Genomic DNA, 19,261 nt, shown 5'->3' on the forward strand with positions numbered 1-19,261 from the left:
ATCTACTTCTGAATTTGAATAAGACCAGAGAGGTGGTTACTGATTTCAGAAGGAACATGGTGACTATATGACTTGTGTCTATCCTGAGGCAGGATGTGAATGTGGTGGAAGAGTATAGCTACTGAAACTGATGTGAGCAGCCAAATTTACAACAAGCTGAACTGAAAGAGCCACAGAGGCTGTATAAAAAAGGGGGATGAACAGGTTTCTATTTCCTATTTCTCCAAAATATAATTATATTTTTATTGCAATTGATTTCTTATTTGAAAAAGTAAATAACTGTGTACTTGCATTCCAAAGCTTGTCACCATAAAAAGTAATCTGAGTACTCTGCAGCCAACAGTGGTCTTGATTATAAGTTTTACTGGTTTTACTCAGATTCCTGAGTAATCTGTGGAAATGATTTTCTCCTCTCTGTGACATTTTCACATACAAAAAGCAAAGGCAGTCGTGCTCATTCATACTGGCTTCACACATTTCACACCCTCGCCTCGTCATACTGCAAGAACTCAACCTCTGCGCCCACTGACACACACACACACACACACACACACACACACACACACACACACACACACACACACACAAATCATCCACAAGGACTTGCAGAGTTTGATATTTTCGCCTAAGTGGCTTGTATAAAGACAGTTCTGCCTGGCTTTCCGACATGACTCACAGTTACTAGGGGCTACAATGAGGCCAGACCAAAGCCAACTGTGTTGCAAGTGTGTGTTTACATATGTGTATATGCAAGCAGCTCCTTTGAAGCAACTTAAAGAAGTCCAGACGCTTTTCTTTGCAAGCTCCTTTGAAATAAACTTTCAACAATGAAGACAAGCTCTCTTGCCATCTTGCAAGATGCTGTCTCTGTCCAATAGGTTTTTTGAGTGCAACAGTTTTGATTTTTTTTCCTTCTTTTACCCGTTAGTTAAAAATTATTTCAGTTACTTACACTTTAATTGTCACATGTATTGGCTCACCCTACAAATCAATGAACTCAGTCCACAAAGCAAGATCAGGGTTCAGTTCCTTCACACCACACACCCTCATCCGTGTCCTTGTGGACCCTGTGTTGTGCATTGATTTGGTGGTGTGAGCCAGTATTTTGGACAAAGTGTATATAAAGGCAGACGTGTGGGGCTTGATATTATATTCCTTACAATTCAGTTTATTTATATGGTGCCAACAAAATGAATGCCAAGGCACTTCACACAGTAGGTTTAGGACCCTACAAAATATAACTAAGAAAACCCAACACTTGAGCATATGTTGTCTGCCATGATATGGATATGACATAATATCATTATTGTTTGTACAACCATCTGAGAAAATAATGGATTACATGGTTTAGTAAAAACAAGTGCTTCCTCAATGAAAATATGTTTTCAGTTCTTTTCAGTTTTTGATTTTGGAAATGTGTATTTCAGCAGGGAAAAATCAGAACTGAAATAAAGTGGTGTCAAGCACATGAATTATATTTTGTGTGTGTGTGTCTATCTATCCATCCATCCATGCATCCATCTAGCCATCCAATTTTTTTGGAACCCTCCAGTCTCTTACAGTATGTTACTGTTAACTGAAATTACGGTCAATTACGACCTGTTAAACAGTAAATGACCGCCTGTTGGGACACGGTATCCTCTAGCAGAGATGAATATTTTTGGTACTGATGATGCGTGATAACGGTAAGTTACTGGTTAATATATTGCAGTATACCAATTTCTTAATCACAGTATGATGTTACTTTGTTGACGTAATTTACGATATAACGACATAACGGTATCTTACTGGCGTCATTGTCGCCAGTGAGATACCGTAAAAAAGGCTACGGTGCGTTACCATAATTTGTCCAAGAGTATTATACCATACCAGCAAAAACGGTATCATCCTGCAGAACAGTAAGCTACCGTAACACGGCGTCACAGTATGACGCTGGCAACAGTGTTACCGTAAAGTGGCGATGAAAAGTCTAACAGTGTAGCCTTTTCTTCAAGTTCCAGTGCACAGCTGGGATTACCTCTTGCCGGAATAACATACGAATACATCTCTAGATGACATACATGGGTTTAATAGTGCTATATCTCATATATATGCAGTAATGAGATGAAACACATATTACTTCTACAGTCTAATTATTCATGTCAATTGATTGTTTTAAAACAAATGTAAGCAGTACCACAGCCTGGCATACAACCAGGCTAACACACAAAATTATGACTCATTCAGTAAATGCATTAGTAAAGACATAGGCGATCTATCAATATACTCTGCACCAAAACTCAACAGTTGATCAGTTCAACTGTTGCTTTTGGTGGTTTCATGTGTCTCAAATATGCCTTCAGAGAATAGTCATGCAATATAAATACATAGTACATGTACTATAAGTACAAATGTATAAATAAAAACCCCTCAACAGGGATTTCAACAGGGACCAACTGTCTATTAAACGTGAACTCTAACTGTACAAGACATTTCAAGGCTCCGCTGTATTTGTAGCAAATGCGTCAAGTCCACAGATGCTTGAATATACTCAACAGATGCAAAACTCCTAGAAAAGACAAAACATGTTCATGTATTCAAAGACTAGTCATTTTACTTCTCTGTGCAACAAGCAATCTGTCCATATTTGCTATCTAGAATGCCCAATGGGCAAAACTATATAAATGACTGACTGAATTCAAGTTGAAGAAGCGAGTGCCTATTTAAAATCAGTATTTAGTTATTATCTTAGATTCTTTTTGCCTTGCTAGATGTTTGCTTAATCCTTAGCCTACAGTCACATGAATCCTCTCAGAGTTTTCAAGGACTGTAAACACAGATTGTGCCCTAGCTGGGTAAGTGATATGCTAAATATTAAGGTTGAAAGTTAGCTTTTTAATGATAACACTGGGTTTTTACATCTCTGTCCACCTGGGCAATTGCTTAAACACACAAGACCTTAAAGGCAAATAGCTGCTTTATCAGTTTTAGTTGACTTTTGGTATTTTTAAAAGGCCAGTACATACAGACCACCTGGATGACCTGACTGGCGTGTAACTGACAAGCATGTCAGAATTATATTAAGGTGCCAGACTGCTTAGGGCTTTGTAAACAAGAAGACGGTTTCTGCAATTAATTCTAAAGTTCACTGGAAGTCAGTTTGCAGGATATAAACGTATTTTACTGTGCATTTTACAGTTTTGTTACAGTTTTGTTCTGTTCTTCTAGAATATCATTAAAGTTACGTAAATAGACTGTGATTTCACATTTCAAATGTAAATTAACATTAAATCACTGTAATGCAATAAAACGTAATTTTCATGATTATTAAATGTATCTGTCTGTACATATGCATATGTAGATTGTTAAAATACATTCACAAATGTATCATGATTTCACAAATATCTGTCCGTTATTTGAAAGATTGAACTGTTGAATTCAAATGTAATGCTATGGATTTGATTTGATTTGATATACCTTTATTAGTCCCACAAGAGGAAATTTCATAAGGCTGCCGACCTATTGCACGCAATGGCGGCGCCATCTTACCCTCCGACCATATATACATTACACAAAACATCACATGGGGAAGACAGGTCAGAGAGGTATAACAATGGAAAAATGAGGAATAAGGAATCCCATATATAATTAGCACAACAAACTCAATTTTCATTACTGAAAATAGCTGTATTTTCATGAGACAGTTATTTTCTGTTATTTTACGGTAGTATTTTGGCGCCCCAGCTGCCGGAATCTTACTGTTTTTTTAGAATGTTTTTTTTTCTATTTATATATAATTTCATTGTTTAATCACATTAACATGTTCCTAATTTAATGTTTAAAATCACTTGAAAAGGCAAGATCCCATGTAAAATTAGTGCAACAAACTGTATTGTCATTACTGGAAATAACCGTATTTTTATGAGGAAGTTATTTTCTGTTATTTTACAGTAGTATTTTGGCGCCCCAGCTGCCAGAATCTTACCATTTTTTTAAGATGGAGAGCAGATTGGTATCTTTAAGGTTTGGAATTTCAATCTTAATTATGAAACTAAAAAAAGAAGAAATACAAGAACTTGACTGATGATACACATCTAGGGATGGGGCAGTCAAGACCTTTGTGATGCCCCACAAAAATCACAAAAAAACCCCAACAAAATAAAACAGTTAATCATTCTCTGATGAGGAATGTTTGGTGGGCTCTGTCGTGTTAATATGCTCTAAGAAAAAAAATTATCATTTGAGAATGTGACCCACTATCTAACAAGATGTTTTGAGAATATTATTATGAAATATTATTGGGAATTTGGATCTTCAGTTAAAAACAAAGTGGAATAATGACTTTTTCTCCTTGGCTCTGGATGAGAGCTATAATGGCTGCCACACAGTCCAGCTACTCATTTTTTTACATGTACAAAAGAGTTTAAGATTATAGAGGAGCTGGCAATAATGTGTTTAATGAAAGGGACTACATTAAGGTGCGTTTACAGAGCTACCTGAGTATGGAACTTGAGAGCAGAAATTTCACTGTTTTGTGAGAGGAAAGGCAAGGATATTCCAAAGGTAGTGATGTGCAGATCGATCCTGAAATATCGATTCCTCCGATACCAGTCATTTATGTTCTAGAATCGATTCTCACATTAAAATATAGATATTTTTAGTAATTTAGGGTTAATTTGTAGTTTATCATTAACAGCAACACAGTGGAAAGAAACTATAACATTCGGATTGTCTACATTCAAAGGAACTACTTCCTCTTCCGCCTTTCATAGTCATGTGCAAAATATGGCTGTATAAATGGCTCGCAGCCCCTTGGCGCGCGCACTCACAACAATGGCTGAGCCTAATTGTGCGGACATATTTTACCTCCACAAACAGCTGAGACATGGTTTGCAATACATGTAGCAAAAAAGTGCTCCAAGAGTGAGGTGTTGTGGCTATACTTTCCCAACCTTGAGACCTCAGAATTAGGGAGACAATCAAAAGGGCACATTTTACAGGGTTTATTTATCGGATAAAATACGTTAAATGTCACCGAAACAGCGGGGGTGTCCAAATTCAGAGGCTGCTTCCACCTGAGGACCTGCCCTTCGCGGTCTAAAGAAAGCCGGTAGTACTACTAGTAAAGTAGTACGTCATGAGTTCCCTCGGTGGAGTGAAACTCAGCCGTCTGCTCCTTGCTATCTAAAATATAACCGGGCGCTGGCGTAAACTCTCGACCGTCTCACACTTTCTTTAATTAGTTTTCTGTTTGAACCCACCCGAGGGATTAATAAAGTTAAATTTAATTTAATCTAATCTAATAACTTTAATCTCAGCCAAACCAATTTACTCACGAACAAACAAAACACTGAAAAAGCCAAACAATAACATTTTTAAGTTATCAAAGTGACTTATATATCATGTTTAACCCGAGTAGTGAAAGCCTGCGGGGGTTTGAAGACGATGTGTCGATCGGCTCAGATAATTGAAGTTTACACAGCTACATTCTCACCTGAAAACATGTTAAAAGTTGGGGGTTTTTTGGACCCAGAAAGAGAAATAAGAGTAATATTAAAACTAAGTAGCTGCCGCCATTGTTGGAAACTGGAATTGGCTCGGCCGCGCTATGAATTCTGCAATATGGTTTTTCAATTTTGTTGTCCAGGTGGAAATTCGGGAGAATGGTGGCTCCGGGATTCTCCCAGAAAAATCGGGAGGGTTGGCATGTTTGGTTGTGGCAACATCACTAACCTTGTCAAACACCTCAGAGTAAATCATATCACAGAATATGAGGCGCGTATGTTGAGATGAACTGAAGAGGAGGAGAGGGACAGGTGAAATGACACACTGATGTTGGTAGCATTATGTAAATGCTTCATGTTAAAACTGATGCCACCAATTGATTTTTAACTTTAAACACAAGTATGTTGTTTTGAATTTAATTAACAACATAATATTTCAATACAACAAAATGCAGTAAATTAAATCCAACGTAAAAAGTTCATTTAAAATGAAGAGCACTTTAATTTAAAGAGGATTGTCCTAATAGGCTCTCCGTACTTCTGAGTTTGCACATGTGCAGTGTGGAAGTTTGATCATCCGCCATTTTCAACTGAGACTTGCATATGCTTAGCATCCTGGATAGAATCCATCGCCATCTGAGGATTATTTGGTAAGTACAACAATTTAAGGATGACAAATTTGATTAATGTATACTAACTGATACACATCTGACACTTTCGGGAATACTTTTGCATTTTCTTTAAACAAATGATGCCTGGCAAATTTTTTAACACTTTAGCTTGTATACCTCTCTCACATGTTAGAAGTATGAAAACATTTAACAAATATTGTTGAACCTGCTTCGGTGTAATTTTCCAAAATCTTTTGCGATTCTTGTTAAGATGAGACTTGCCTACTAAGACCGACAGTTTTAAAATTACTCCCAACATCTACCGCACCTGCTCCCTGACATCAGTAATGACCACTGGGAGCGCCAGCGATCCTGTAGTTTGAAGAATGAAATGAATGTATAGTGTATTTTAGAAATGTGCATCAATTAAGTTGCTACATTGTTTGAAAGAATTCGACTCCATGTTGATTTCTGGTTTAGTGTCAGAAATCTTCACTGAAGAAGCTTCACTTTTCTTTCCAAGCTCCTTAGACTACGATGACCTGGATGACTGTGAACCTTCACAGACTTATTGTTATCCACAAAATGTCATGATAGGATTTTAAGTCCATATTGCCCAGTTCTAATCTTCTATTTAATTTTAATATTTTTAGGGGCACAATTATTAAATATATTGTTGAACAATCTACAATTGATTAAAGCAAAAATGAAAGCTTTCACGTAATGTCAAAATTGAAAAGCTTCGATTTTTGGGTTCATATATTTGTTAATCTGACACAGAGGAGTCAGTGCCTTACCAATCATGAACCTCACTACACATCACTGATGTGAGTTATGAAACATTGCTTAATCACATATCTGCTATGTGTTAATATTTTTGACTTTGTTTTGTAAAGAGGTTGAAAGGAACCAAAATAGGAAACTTCTCTCATATTGAGTTCTTATCTCCACCAGAATCCCAGCGTTGATGTTCGACGGGAATGCATTCTGAAAGCTGTCTGTGTCTACTTAAATGAAAAGCCAGATGACCTGTTCAAGGAATTCTTGGTAAGTTAAAAAAGGAAAACGATCAGTTATTTTCCTTTTTTAAATTTGGGATTGGAAATGGAAGGTGGACTTACTTGTCCATATGTATATGTACGCAATTAACTTAACTTTTTTTAATTTTTATTTAAAGGATGTGGATCTTGGTGCAAGCAGAGAAACGGAGCAGCTGACTTTGGGAGTCTATGTTGTCAGACATGAGAGCAAACTCTGCAGATACACCTGAGGACATTGGTGTCATCATAGAAGGATGCACTGTGCTGCAAGCTCTTAGTGATGTGGCAAAGGGTTGTGCCCTCCTGCTTGGACTAATCTATAGTCTAAATCTGAGCTACCCAAAGCACCTGAAATACACATTTGAATTTCTTCAGAAGGTGCTGATGGAGTTGGATGGGAACAACCTATCCATGAAGGTGCAGGTTCTGAAAAACAAACTGCTTGAGTGAAACAGCCTGCAGTGAACTATAGAGGACACTGAACTTTAAGGTTCTCGAACCCTTCTCCTTGCACTTCATAAACTGTTCAGTTTGAATTGCCACAAGAACTTCTGCAAGGCCTTTCACTTTTCTGCGTTCTTTGTTCTTGAACCTTTACCAACATCCAACTACACTGAAAAAGACTGCTCCTAACTTTGGACTTCAGTTTAAGTTTTGAAGCAAAGGTTATTTTTCTAAATATGGACAAAAATGACACAAAAGTAATTTCTACCTGCTGTTTGCAGGGCTGTATTGTAGGCTTTTCATTGTAGCCCAATCAAGTTTAAATTCCATCCATCCATCCATCTTCATCCGCTTTGTCCGGGGCCGGGTCGCGGGGGCAGCAGCCTAAGCAAAGAGGCCCAGACCTCCCTCTCCCCAGCCACCTCCTCCAGCTTGTCCGGGGGAATACCAAGGCGTTCCCAGGCCAGCCGAGAGATATAATCTCTCCAGCGTGTCCTGGGTCTGCCCCGGGGCCTCCTCCCGGTGGGACATGCCTGGAACACCTCACCCAGGAGGCGCCCAGGGGGCATCCTTGTCAGATGCCTGAACCACCTCAACTGGCTCCTTTCGATGTGGAGCAGCAGCTGCTCTACTCTGAGCCCCTCCTGGATGGCCGAACTTCTCACCCTATCTCTAAGGGAGAGGCCAGCCACCCTTCGGAGGAAGCTCATTTCTGCCGCTTGTATCCGCGATCTCGTTCTTTCGGTCACTACCCACAGCTCGTGGCCATAGGTGAGGGTAGGGACGTAGATCGACCGGTAAATTGAGAGCTTCGCTTTTACACTCAGCTCCCTCTTCACCACGACGGACCGGTGCAGCGTCCGCATTACTGCAGCTGCAGCCCCAATCCGTCTGTCGATCTCCGGCTCCCTTCTCCCATCACTCGCGAACAAGACCCCGAGATACTTGAACTCCTCCACTTGGGGCAGGAACTCATCCTCGACCCGGAGTGGGCACTCCACCCTTTTCCGGCTGAGAACCATGGCCTCAGATTTGGAGGTGCTGATCCTCATTCCCGCTGCTTCACACTCGGCTGCGAACCGTTCCAGTGCGAGCTGGAGGCCTTCACTCGATGAAGCCAACAGAACCACATCATCTGCAAAAATGCGGGAGGATGGGCCCATGTCTCCTCTTCGGGTAGTGCCCGGCCGGACCCCATGGACTAAGGCCCGGCCACCAGACGCTCGCCCTCGGGCACCCTCCCCAGGCCTGGCTCCAGGGCGGGGCCCCGGTAACCCTATCCCGGGCAGGGTAAACTGTTCCCTCGGTGTCCTTTTCATAAGGGTCTTATGAATCGCTCTTTGTCTGGTCCCTCAAGTTTAAATTAAGTCATGTTAATGTTAAAAATGTTGGAATCACAACACTTTCCAGTTTTAATCATTTCAGTTTAACATGACATTCTGTATCTTGTCTTCCTGCACCTAAAATGCACTTGAATATATGTAAAGATTGTTTGGGGAAAAAGATCTAGAAGCATTTGAATTGCTCAAAGTGTGCTTCAACAAGTTTTACACAAAGTGTTATTAAAGTTAGGTTAACTGAATAAACTTGTGTTCGATTTATTTAATTTACAAACTTAAATAGAGTAAGTTGCAATTCTGTTAAAGTGATTTAATCCTATAGTTTCAGTAGCGTGTGTTTTGGGTGAGTAGATTTATCAGATTTACTTAAAATTTGTTGTTCAAATTAAATATATCATACATTTTATATTTCACTAACCCAGTTGTGTGGAACCGGTTGACATAACTGGGTGGAGTAAATACAACATGTTATTTCTCAAAGTAAGTACAGCTTGTTTTGGTTGAGTAGGTTTTATTTAGTCTTCTCAATTTAAATCAACAAGGTTAGTTATATAAACATTATGATATTCAGCTAATACAACATGATTCTTTTGATTTGCATTTAATTATCCAAATCTTATCAGATGTACTTAAAATTTCTTGTTCAAATTAAATGTATCATACATTTTATATTTCACTAACCCAGTTGTGTGGAACCGGTTGACATAACTGGGTGAAGTAAATACAACATTTTATTTCTTAGAGTGCGAGACACACGTCTCTCACAGAGTCCTTTAGTGCTACAGGCAGGCAACGTGTTCAAATAGCACAACTTCAGTTTTTTTAAATTTCCATATGATGAACTCTGCATTATTAAGTGATAAGAACAAGTAATCTGATGTCCTGTAATCATTATGACGCTATAATTTGAAATACAATAAATAAAATACGTTTTTTTGTATAAAGTATCGGTATCGGATCAGTATCGTCGATACCACCCTGAAAAGTACTTAGTATCGGATCGGAAACGAAATCAGTGGTATCGCACATCACTATCCAAAGGTCTCAGATGCAGACTGGAAGACCAATCGTGCACTGACAGTTGATGTGACTGAGATGTGACTGAGTGAACTAATGCTATAACTGATGCCAAACTGCAAGGCCTGGTTCCATGAGAAGGTTGCACTTTCTTTTATTAAGAAAAGCAAATCAGCCATAATAAAGGCTCACTTTTTGTTTAAATCTCAGTTTATCTCTCCTGTGTCTGTAAATGAGTGTGCTCCATAAAAACACCGGCTACTCTGCCGTGACAGTTAGTGTTGTATCATTTAAAAAGAAAACCTGCCTTGTTTGGGTTTTTACAAAATCATTTACCACATCACAAATAATTTGAGGATAGATAAACTGTAGACATGATTTACTGAGGACCATAAGTACAACTAAGTTTGAGTTAGCTTGTTCAAGAATGCACAATCACTTAGAGACACTTAAATAAACACATAAATAAATAGGAATTGTTGCAACATACCGAAGGCCGTTATACTTGTAGAATTTATAGAAAAACAATTCCTGCAAACAGACTTTAGTGCAGTGTGTTAGAGCAACAACCTTTCCAAATAAGCAGTTTCTTTATCACTTAATGGATTGATTTTGGGGCAGTAAGCAGCAACATTTTAATTGTCCTATTTGAATTCCTCTTATTACTTTGGACTTTTTTTTCTTCTTACAGTTTTCACACTGAGGCACAACAAAAGCACAATGCCAGTAGTCTAATTAGTCTTTACTTCACTTCTTTTTCAACTGTTGTTTTTGACATTTTGAAATAGTTTAGGGACCATGTTGGCTAGTGCGGCGAGAATGAAATGGCTTGCCATATCTACAGGGGCCCTCTATTCAATCACATGAGACAGGAATACATTATGGCTGATGACGTGGAGAGGGTCAGATTACCTTGATTAAATTTCGATTTTAGCTGTTGCTACCTGGAGCTACTGGGATTTTTTTTTCTCTTTTCCCTCAGCACAGAGGGAATGAAACCAGGTATTATTACTGAAGGCTTCTGAAGCCAAACGTTCAGGTAGAACGCTTTAATGTGGTGTCAGGAACCTTGGGGAATAAACATGGAAGTTATCAAGAATGACATATGTATCATGTCCATACTGTATCAGTCAGAAGCTAGGTTATCAGCTATCACCTCTGGTGCTGTTGACAACATGTTGCTGGTGAAAACTCTACTACTGTTGACCAAAAAAAAAAAAAAAAATAGGGAAGAGGAGGAGGAAAGACATGTTTAGAGACAAGGCAGCATTGGATGATAGTTAGTAGGGTGGTTTTGGAAATCAAAAAGTGGTTTGTAGCAAAGTTAGAGAGGCGAGGCTGCAATTGTTTGAACATGTGCAGAGTGTGGGTATATTGGACAAAGGTTGTTCTCTATGCTGGTGCCATACAGGTGGAAAAGAGAAAGACCAAAGAGAATTCACTGCAGAGACAAGGTTCAAATATTGTTCATGTTTAAAACCTGTACAGTATTAATGTCACAATCTACCCCTGATATTGCATAAATAATCTACATGAAAATGTATAATAAAATAATTGCCATATCAGTTTGATATAATACAATACAGAAAGCAAATTACACTTGATTCCATAATTCATTGCATTATCACACAGTTAAATTGCTCGGGAAGTAATTTTCAGTATCGATTAATCAGAAGAACTGGTGATGCATAACATTGGTGCAGATGTCAGTCTTATCCTCAAAATTTTTCTTTTTTATTGCTCAGGGCTTTTAGAACCACACTCCCCAGTCGTTGAATAGCTAGGGCACCTTGTAGCGCTGGTGGGTCATGCTTTTAGCACATTGTAGTGGTCTATTTGAGTCACACGTTCTGTGCATGAGAGTTGTTGTTCTTGTTAACGTACAATTACACAATAAATATGCTTCACTTGATGCTCAGATTTTTTTTAATATTATTGCTGATTATTTCTATATGATGTTTCTGGACCTTATAAGTGTGCTTATTAAGTGAAGTGGCACTGCACTTCTCCCTCCCAGGATGGAGAAGTGTAGATGTCAGTGCAGCAGTGTTGAAAGGGGTGCTGGTGTTGGAAAAACAGGAGAGAAAAAGGTCACAATAATAACAGACAGCAACTACTGCACACAGGCACTCAAAGAAGATCTCACCATTTGTGAGCCACTATTTGGCTTTTAGCTCCTTCAAATCAATTTTCCTTCCAAAGATTTGTGAAAGAAAATTGCTGAGATGTGACTAAGCATGAAGCTGAAAGTTCTACAAGTCCTACAACAGAGAGCCAATGTCAAGGAAGGGGCCACTGGGACAGAAATGACAAAGTGGATTGTTTTGTACAACAAAGAAAGACAGTCTTTTTCAGGATTGAGAAGTAAGATGAGATACCCAAAGGAAGTCGGTGATACCTCCAAGAAGAATGGAAGGCATATGGTCTATACAATAGAGAATAAGGAGGATAGTGAGTTTATGACTTCACAATAAAAAGCACTATTCCTTGGGTATGTATAGATGTGGCTGAACTCATAGGATCAAGGGGAAAAAATGGGAAAAGTACCTCCTAGTGCTTATGGCTTCCATGTTGGGCTTTGTAGTCACCAAGCCGGTCAGGAGAGCTAATGGCAGGAGAGATTTGAAAGAGGAGTGAAAGAAGCCATCTATGTCCACCACAATCTTTGAACAGAGGCGATGGCTTACAAAATCAACTGCCTGCCATTTATAATCTAGTTTTGAGATCCCTTCCCATTTGACCTCAATGAATCACATGATAGGGTGGGGCTAGGTTTCACAGTGTTTTCGAAACCTTGGCTGATTGTGACCCACACCCATTTTCACACCTTGGCTCCTTGGCTTCAAAGTTTGTCCATATGATACATTTTAAGAACTGTTGGTTTTGCCACAACACTGGAATGACTGCAAGTGTCAGTAATTTCGATTGCGGTACTTCAGTCCTCATGTTTTTAAATCCAATTTTGGGTCTGTTTATGTGACATTATGTTTTTTTCATATTGTGAAACATGCTGCAAATCAAACTGAAATAGACTGAGTGTTATTTAAAGGCCGCATGAAAATCCTCTGCAGGTTAGTGCAGGATGAACAGGGTAGCTTGCTGTACCGAGATGGATTAAAAGCGTGTGTGACTGGTGCACAGTGTCTGTGGTGTTCGTGGTCAGAGTTAGGTTAGATCAGGTGTAGCAGATATTCATATTTTTAGCTGACGATGCTTAGATTCATTGACTAAATTCTACCTTCATACCACCTTTATACCATCGAGAAAAGAGACAGCATTGACAGTGTACTGTCACTGTAAAAGATGGAAATCAGCCAGGTGAACTCAAGAAATCTCTGTTGAAATCTTGTTGAATTCAGTTGTGTAAATCCACAAACAGAAAGGTGGGTCATTGCTTTCTGACCTCTGACTTCTCAACTTGGACCCCTTTTAACTTCTTAATGACTTCCTGGTAATGTGCATTTGGTGTGCTGCGTTCACAGAATCCTTTTTCTCTTATGTAAGCTGAACAACAGCACTGTTTTTCATTTGTAGATGCTAGCTGTTTCACATAAGAAGATGCTTTCAGTCCTACTATTGGGGTTTGAAAAAATTATTTGCTGTTAGAAAATTGCATGACAATGAATTGAATATTACATTGTATTATGTTTACAGTCTAGCATCTTGGTTGTCCATTACATATCAATTTCTCAATTAGTTACTATATTTTAGTTTTCTAGTTTATTTATCATAGTTTTTTATAGTATAGTTAATTATTATACTTGATCTACCTGAAGTTCATAATTTTTATGGACAGGATTTCTAGGCGCAGCAAAGTGGCGGAGGGCTTTCGCTTTGGTGGCCTCAGAATCTCATCTCTGATTTTTGCGGATGATGTGGTTCTGTTGGCTTCATCGGGTGAGGGCCTCCAGCTCGCACTGGAGCGGTTCGCAGCCGAGTGTAACGCAGCGGGAATGAGGATCAGCACCTCCAAATCTGAGGCCATGGTTCTCAGCCGGAAAAGGGTGGAGTGCCCACTCCGGGTCGGGGATGAGTTCCTGCCCCAAGTGGAGGAGTTCAAGTATCTCGGGGTCTTGTTCGCGAGTGATGGGAGAAGGGAGCTGGAGATCGACAGACGGATTGGGGCTGCGGCTGCAGTAATGCGGACGCTGCACCGGTCAGTCGTGGTGAAGAGGGAGCTGAGTGTAAAAGCGAAGCTCTCAATTTACCGGTCGATCTACGTCCCTACCCTCACCTATGGCCACGAGCTGTGGGTAGTGACCGAAAGAACGAGATCGCGGATACAAGCGGCGGAAATGAGCTTCCTCCGAAGGGTGGCTGGCCTCTCCCTTAGAGATAGGGTGAGAAGTTCGGCCATCCGGGAGGGGCTTAGAGTAGAGCAGCTGCTGCTCCACATCGAAAGGAGCCAGCTGAGGTGGTTCGGGCATCTGGCAAGGATGCCCCCTGGGCGCCTCCTGGGCGAGGTGTTCCAGGCATGTCCCACCGGGAGGAGGCCCCGGGGCAGACCCAGGACACGCTGGAGAGATTATATCTCTCGGCTGGCCTGGGAACGCCTTGGTATTCCCCCGGACAAGCTGGAGGAGGTGGCTGGGGAGAGGGAGGTCTGGACCTCTTTGCTTAGGCTGCTACCCCCGCGACCCGACCTCGGATAAGCGGATGAAGATGGATGGATGGATGGATCTACCTGAAGCCAGTAAGTCATATTCTTGTTTGCACTACTTGACATTTGTCTCAGTAACAGACTTGAAGGTGCCCAATGCTAGCACCAGTTCTAGTCATCAAACAAAGTGGAGCTAACGAGTAGGTTGCTTAAAGATTATTGACAACGTCATATTATATTTGCATATACTGCACTGTCACTGACATGAACGGCTAGTCAAATTCTCAGTCTAACATATCAATAAAACTGTTGTGAAGAAAAGAGTCACAGCAATTGCTAATCAGATTAGCACAGAAACCAGGAGAGAAGACTTTCTGATTTTCATTTTAAGGTCAGCAATTTCCCCATAGTGGATCCAAAGTTAAAAAATCACAGTAAACCGTGCAATGTAGGGCCGCATCTAAGAACTGCTACCACTTTAATTAACTGGCAGTCAAGGACATGTCCATTATTCAGTTTGTCACTGTTGTGCTTGCGTGCAAATCAGCCAACAGTGTGCAGCAATCAAACTCGCCCAAACAGTATGCATTCTTTGGTAATACTATTTACAGTTAGAGTCACAACTTTGTCTTCTATTCTTACATGTAAATATCCTATTTTCACTAAATCCATATATATCTTTAGATTTAGATTTTTTAATAATTTATACTGTACAATCCAATGGCAAGGAGAGTGGAAATCTGGTTCTGATGTGCACTAACTGGTGTATGTTCTGAATGACAATAAAGTGGCTAGTGTATTCTAATCTAAAAATATAAATTGACCTTTCCAGATGTAAAACTGGAAATTATTAGATTCCCCAGGGGAATAGCCCAATTATATAAGAGCTGATTCTCCAACAAAGAGACTAAATTGAAAATGCTGGGATACAAAGTCAAATCAAACAGCCCAAAGTTTCTGAAGCATCATTACTTTGCTGGAGATGGTTTGAACACAGTAAAAACCAGAACATACCAAATAGATAATGAATAAATAGGTGCTGTTAGAGTATATTCCCATTTATTAGACCAAGACAATAATCTGTTGATGACTGACTTCTGCCCTCTTTTCCCTGAGTAGGAATAGTTGTAGGAATTGTTATGAGAGTCCCGGAAAATAGGTTGCTGCTCTGAATCTTTGTTTTGAATCTCTGAATGCTCTGAATCTGTTTTTCCATGGAACAAAAACTTTTTTGTTTTGTTTTTTCATTTCATTTTAAGTTTTTTTTTAGATGGAAAAGCAGTGTGCACTGTTAGCCTTTGCAGTAATTTCCATAGCTTAGTACTGCAAAATCAACAGTAAATGTTGTGGCTTCAGTGCCACAAAATTTAGAACGGAAATTTATATTGTTCAGCTTGCATGTTAAAAACCACAAACATGTAGCTAACTATAGGCTTTCTTGTGGAACTGAGAACTGCCCTGCCACTTTCAGAACATTTTCTGCCTTCATTCACATATGCCAAGGAATCACAGAACAAGAAGGGAGACCACCGAGGAGGAGTTTTATAAGTTCACTGGTGACCTCAGCTGTCAAGTTCCTGGATGTGGGTATGCTCTACAAAACTTCACAGCTCTTTGTGCCCCTATCAGATTTCATATCAAAGATGGGGGGGGGGGTCCATTTGAAGGTTGCTCTAAATACTTCAGTGTCCGAACATCATTTTCCAGCCATATTTCTCAAAAACATAAGTAGACAGTTCAGCAGTCAAGGCAACAAGAAATTGGGGGATTTGCCATAATACAAGGACAGGACACAGTTAATCTATTAGAAGAGAGTTGACTTTGTGTCATTTAAAAATGCAGGCTAAAATGCTCTTGCCAGCCAGCACTATACAGAGCATCATAGAGGAATTTCAGGATCTTTGCAGCTGTGCAATGCACGAAGCAAAAGTAGACACTGAATCTAACACCATTAACCTTTCATTGGTAATGGTAGGACTAAGGGTGGAAATTATGACAAACTGTAAAATATACTGTATTTTACTATGTATTTTTCAACTTTTCAATGCAAGACCTTGAGTTTGTAGTTCTTTTGCAGTCCTGGGATTGATTTTCAGCTTCAGACAAGGTCCCCAAAACTGCCTTTCTGTTAGTACTCAATCCTAATCGCAGTGTTCATCTTTTAGTGAGGACATATTTGTTGAAATAGCCATATGAAGTTGCTTTTCCATTGATCTCTCTCTCTCTCTCTCTCTTTTTTTAGATGGCAGACCAAAGAATTTGAATGACGCCATTACTCTGGAGCTTGTGAAAGATTTCCACTCCAACTGTCGCATGCAATCACAAGAGGAGACAGAGGTCATCCAGAGGAAAGGAGAAGTATGGTTAGAATTGTTGTGGAGGCCATGCAAGTTAACTGCAGAAACCCTAAACGTGCGTCCAGTGAAGAGGTTGCTAAGATCATTGTAAACAGATACCCTCAAACATTTGCAGATTTTACTGAAAAGGGAGAAAGACTGGGTTGTGGACATTATTCACTACTAAGAAGCATCAAATCTAGAGTTGAACATGTTAATCAAGATAATACAACACATAGACTTCGTCAAACAAAGAGAACCAGGAATGAGGAAGACTGTAATCCCAGCAGTAATGCAACCTCACCTAAAAAAGTTAGATGCCTTGTTGATAGCTATGGTTGTATAAATTGGCAGCCAGTTGAACTTCCTTAGGGGGAAACACAAGCTTCTTTGGAGGAAAAGAAACACATCCTGTTAACAATATTTAATTTAGAAGGACCTGGAGCTGTGGAGAGACCTGATGTGGATGACTTCATGTGCCTCACATATATTTCTCAGCGGCAGCTTATCAACAGTTGTCCCTCACTTTCAGTAGCTGAAATTCAGGAGCAGTGGCCATTCTTGTTTACTTGGAAAGGTCTTTCGAACCACTTTTACAAACTCACAGGCATCGATATCAGTGAGCGCTTAGGTCAGGCCCTCATAACCAAAGGCAGAAGGATTATTAACTATTTCTCTAGCCAGAAGCTCAAATGGAACCTTGGTATAAGGACACTCATCCAGTAGATAGAAAGTGAGGGAGTTTTGACCAACAACAAGGTTGGCACAGCAGCCATACTTCTCATGATGAAGTATTACAAGGAAGACTCCCTCTTTGTCTTAGCAGATGTAAGCTTTTTTCATACAGCTCTATGTTTAATGCTGTTGCTTGCTGTCCTGTTTTGTTTTTTGTATTTTTTGTTACATAAAATGTCTTGGTCCTCTTTCTGGCAGGAAACATCTACCAGGATGTCCCTTGAAGCAGAGATCAACCTGCCAAGCACCCCAAGGCTGATTATGCTTGGTAAGAAGTCATTCGTGAAATAGAGCTGATTAGACCATATTAAAATTTCTGTTTGGCACAGGAGCTTTTTGTGGACACGGGTATCCAGTCTCTGTTTTGTTAGCTCAAATTTCTGTAATTTCCTTTATAAACCAAGGTTGTTGGACATGTGTCTCAGTGAATCCAGCAAAGTAAAAATATCAAATTTCACATTACATATTACTGATCAAAATGGTAGTCTAGCAACACCAACAGCAAAAATACTGAAGTCAATACTGTAAAGTTTAACAGCAGCACAAACTATAAACTCCAAAATAACCATACAGTTGATTCATCTCCGGTAATTTAATTGGGCTGATTCTTTGTTAGGTGTGTTTAATGTGCACAATAATTCCCAATTATGTACAATTATAATATGTTAAAACGGACTTATTTACATAAGGCCATTAATATGTCTTGATGCATTCTCAATCATCCAGGAAAATAAATCTCCAAAAGTTGATTCTGTTCATCTGGACGTAGCGTTTTCTGGGAGAAACGTTTCGTCACTCATCCAAGTGACTTCTTCAGTCTCAGCTGACTGCAGGTTTCCCCAATCTTATAAACAGTACATTTGCATAATGAATGAAACCAGCCCACTGAAGGAACAATGGGCTGTGAGGTCAGTTCCTTAATCATAATTATGCAAATTCTCATGACCATTGATCAACAACCACTGACCAAAACCCACTGATCAAAGACCACTGATCAATGGCCATGAGTACCATTCACAGAAAGTTGGGGAATGGCTGCAATCACAGCATTGTAAGATGGCGAAAGATGTACCCTTAGGCCCCCTCCTCGATTCAGAGATGGTCTTTCCCTTTTCACGTAAATGGCCTCCTTGACTCCACGCTCAAACCAGCGTTCTTCCCTGTCCAGGATGTGTACTTTCTCATCCTTGAAAGAGTGTCCACTAGCCTGTAGGTGTAAATAGACTGCAGAGTCCTGGCCTGACGAGGTGGCTCTTCTGGTTGTTTGGTTTCCCTGATGTATAAATCCTGGCAATCCTCCTGGCACTTAACAGTGTACACTATGTTACTCTGTTTGTGTCGGGGGACCCGATCCTTGGGGTGGACCAATTTTTGGCGCAGCGTGTTTTGGGGTTTAAAAGCCACAGAGACCCAGTGTTTAGAAAAAATCTGTCTCAACTGTTCCGATACTCCTGAAACATTGGAACTAATTCAGAGGTATGTTTGAACAGTTAGCTAATAGTGATAGATGATGAATAAATTATCCCTAAGTAACTCATTATTTCAAATCACAACTCAATGTTACTGTATGTTACTATTTATTATGGCATGTTTTAAGGTTTTCTTTAAGGATAAACCCTGAAGAGGGAACAAAATGTACCTCCAAGGTTGGGACA

The 19,261-nt window shown here is 39.7% G+C and overlaps 2 long non-coding RNA genes and 1 pseudogene across 7 annotated transcripts in view; 2 read left to right on the plus strand and 1 right to left on the minus strand.

The window, feature by feature from the left end:
* The window catches only part of LOC112436393 (uncharacterized), a 305,941-nt gene that overhangs the window by 122,780 nt on the left and 163,900 nt on the right, over nucleotides 1-19,261 (minus strand). The window lies entirely within an intron of this gene.
* Nucleotides 5,975-8,132, plus strand: LOC143413697 (uncharacterized). The gene is made up of 3 exons (XR_013094302.1): nucleotides 5,975-6,133; nucleotides 7,049-7,141; nucleotides 7,272-8,132. It is a non-coding gene; the product is annotated as an uncharacterized LOC143413697 (long non-coding RNA).
* LOC111500830 (uncharacterized) lies at nucleotides 16,896-17,897 on the plus strand (annotated as a pseudogene).

Source organism: Maylandia zebra, linkage group LG2 (genome assembly GCF_041146795.1).
Source record: "Maylandia zebra isolate NMK-2024a linkage group LG2, Mzebra_GT3a, whole genome shotgun sequence".
Lineage (NCBI taxonomy): Eukaryota > Metazoa > Chordata > Actinopteri > Cichliformes > Cichlidae > Maylandia > Maylandia zebra.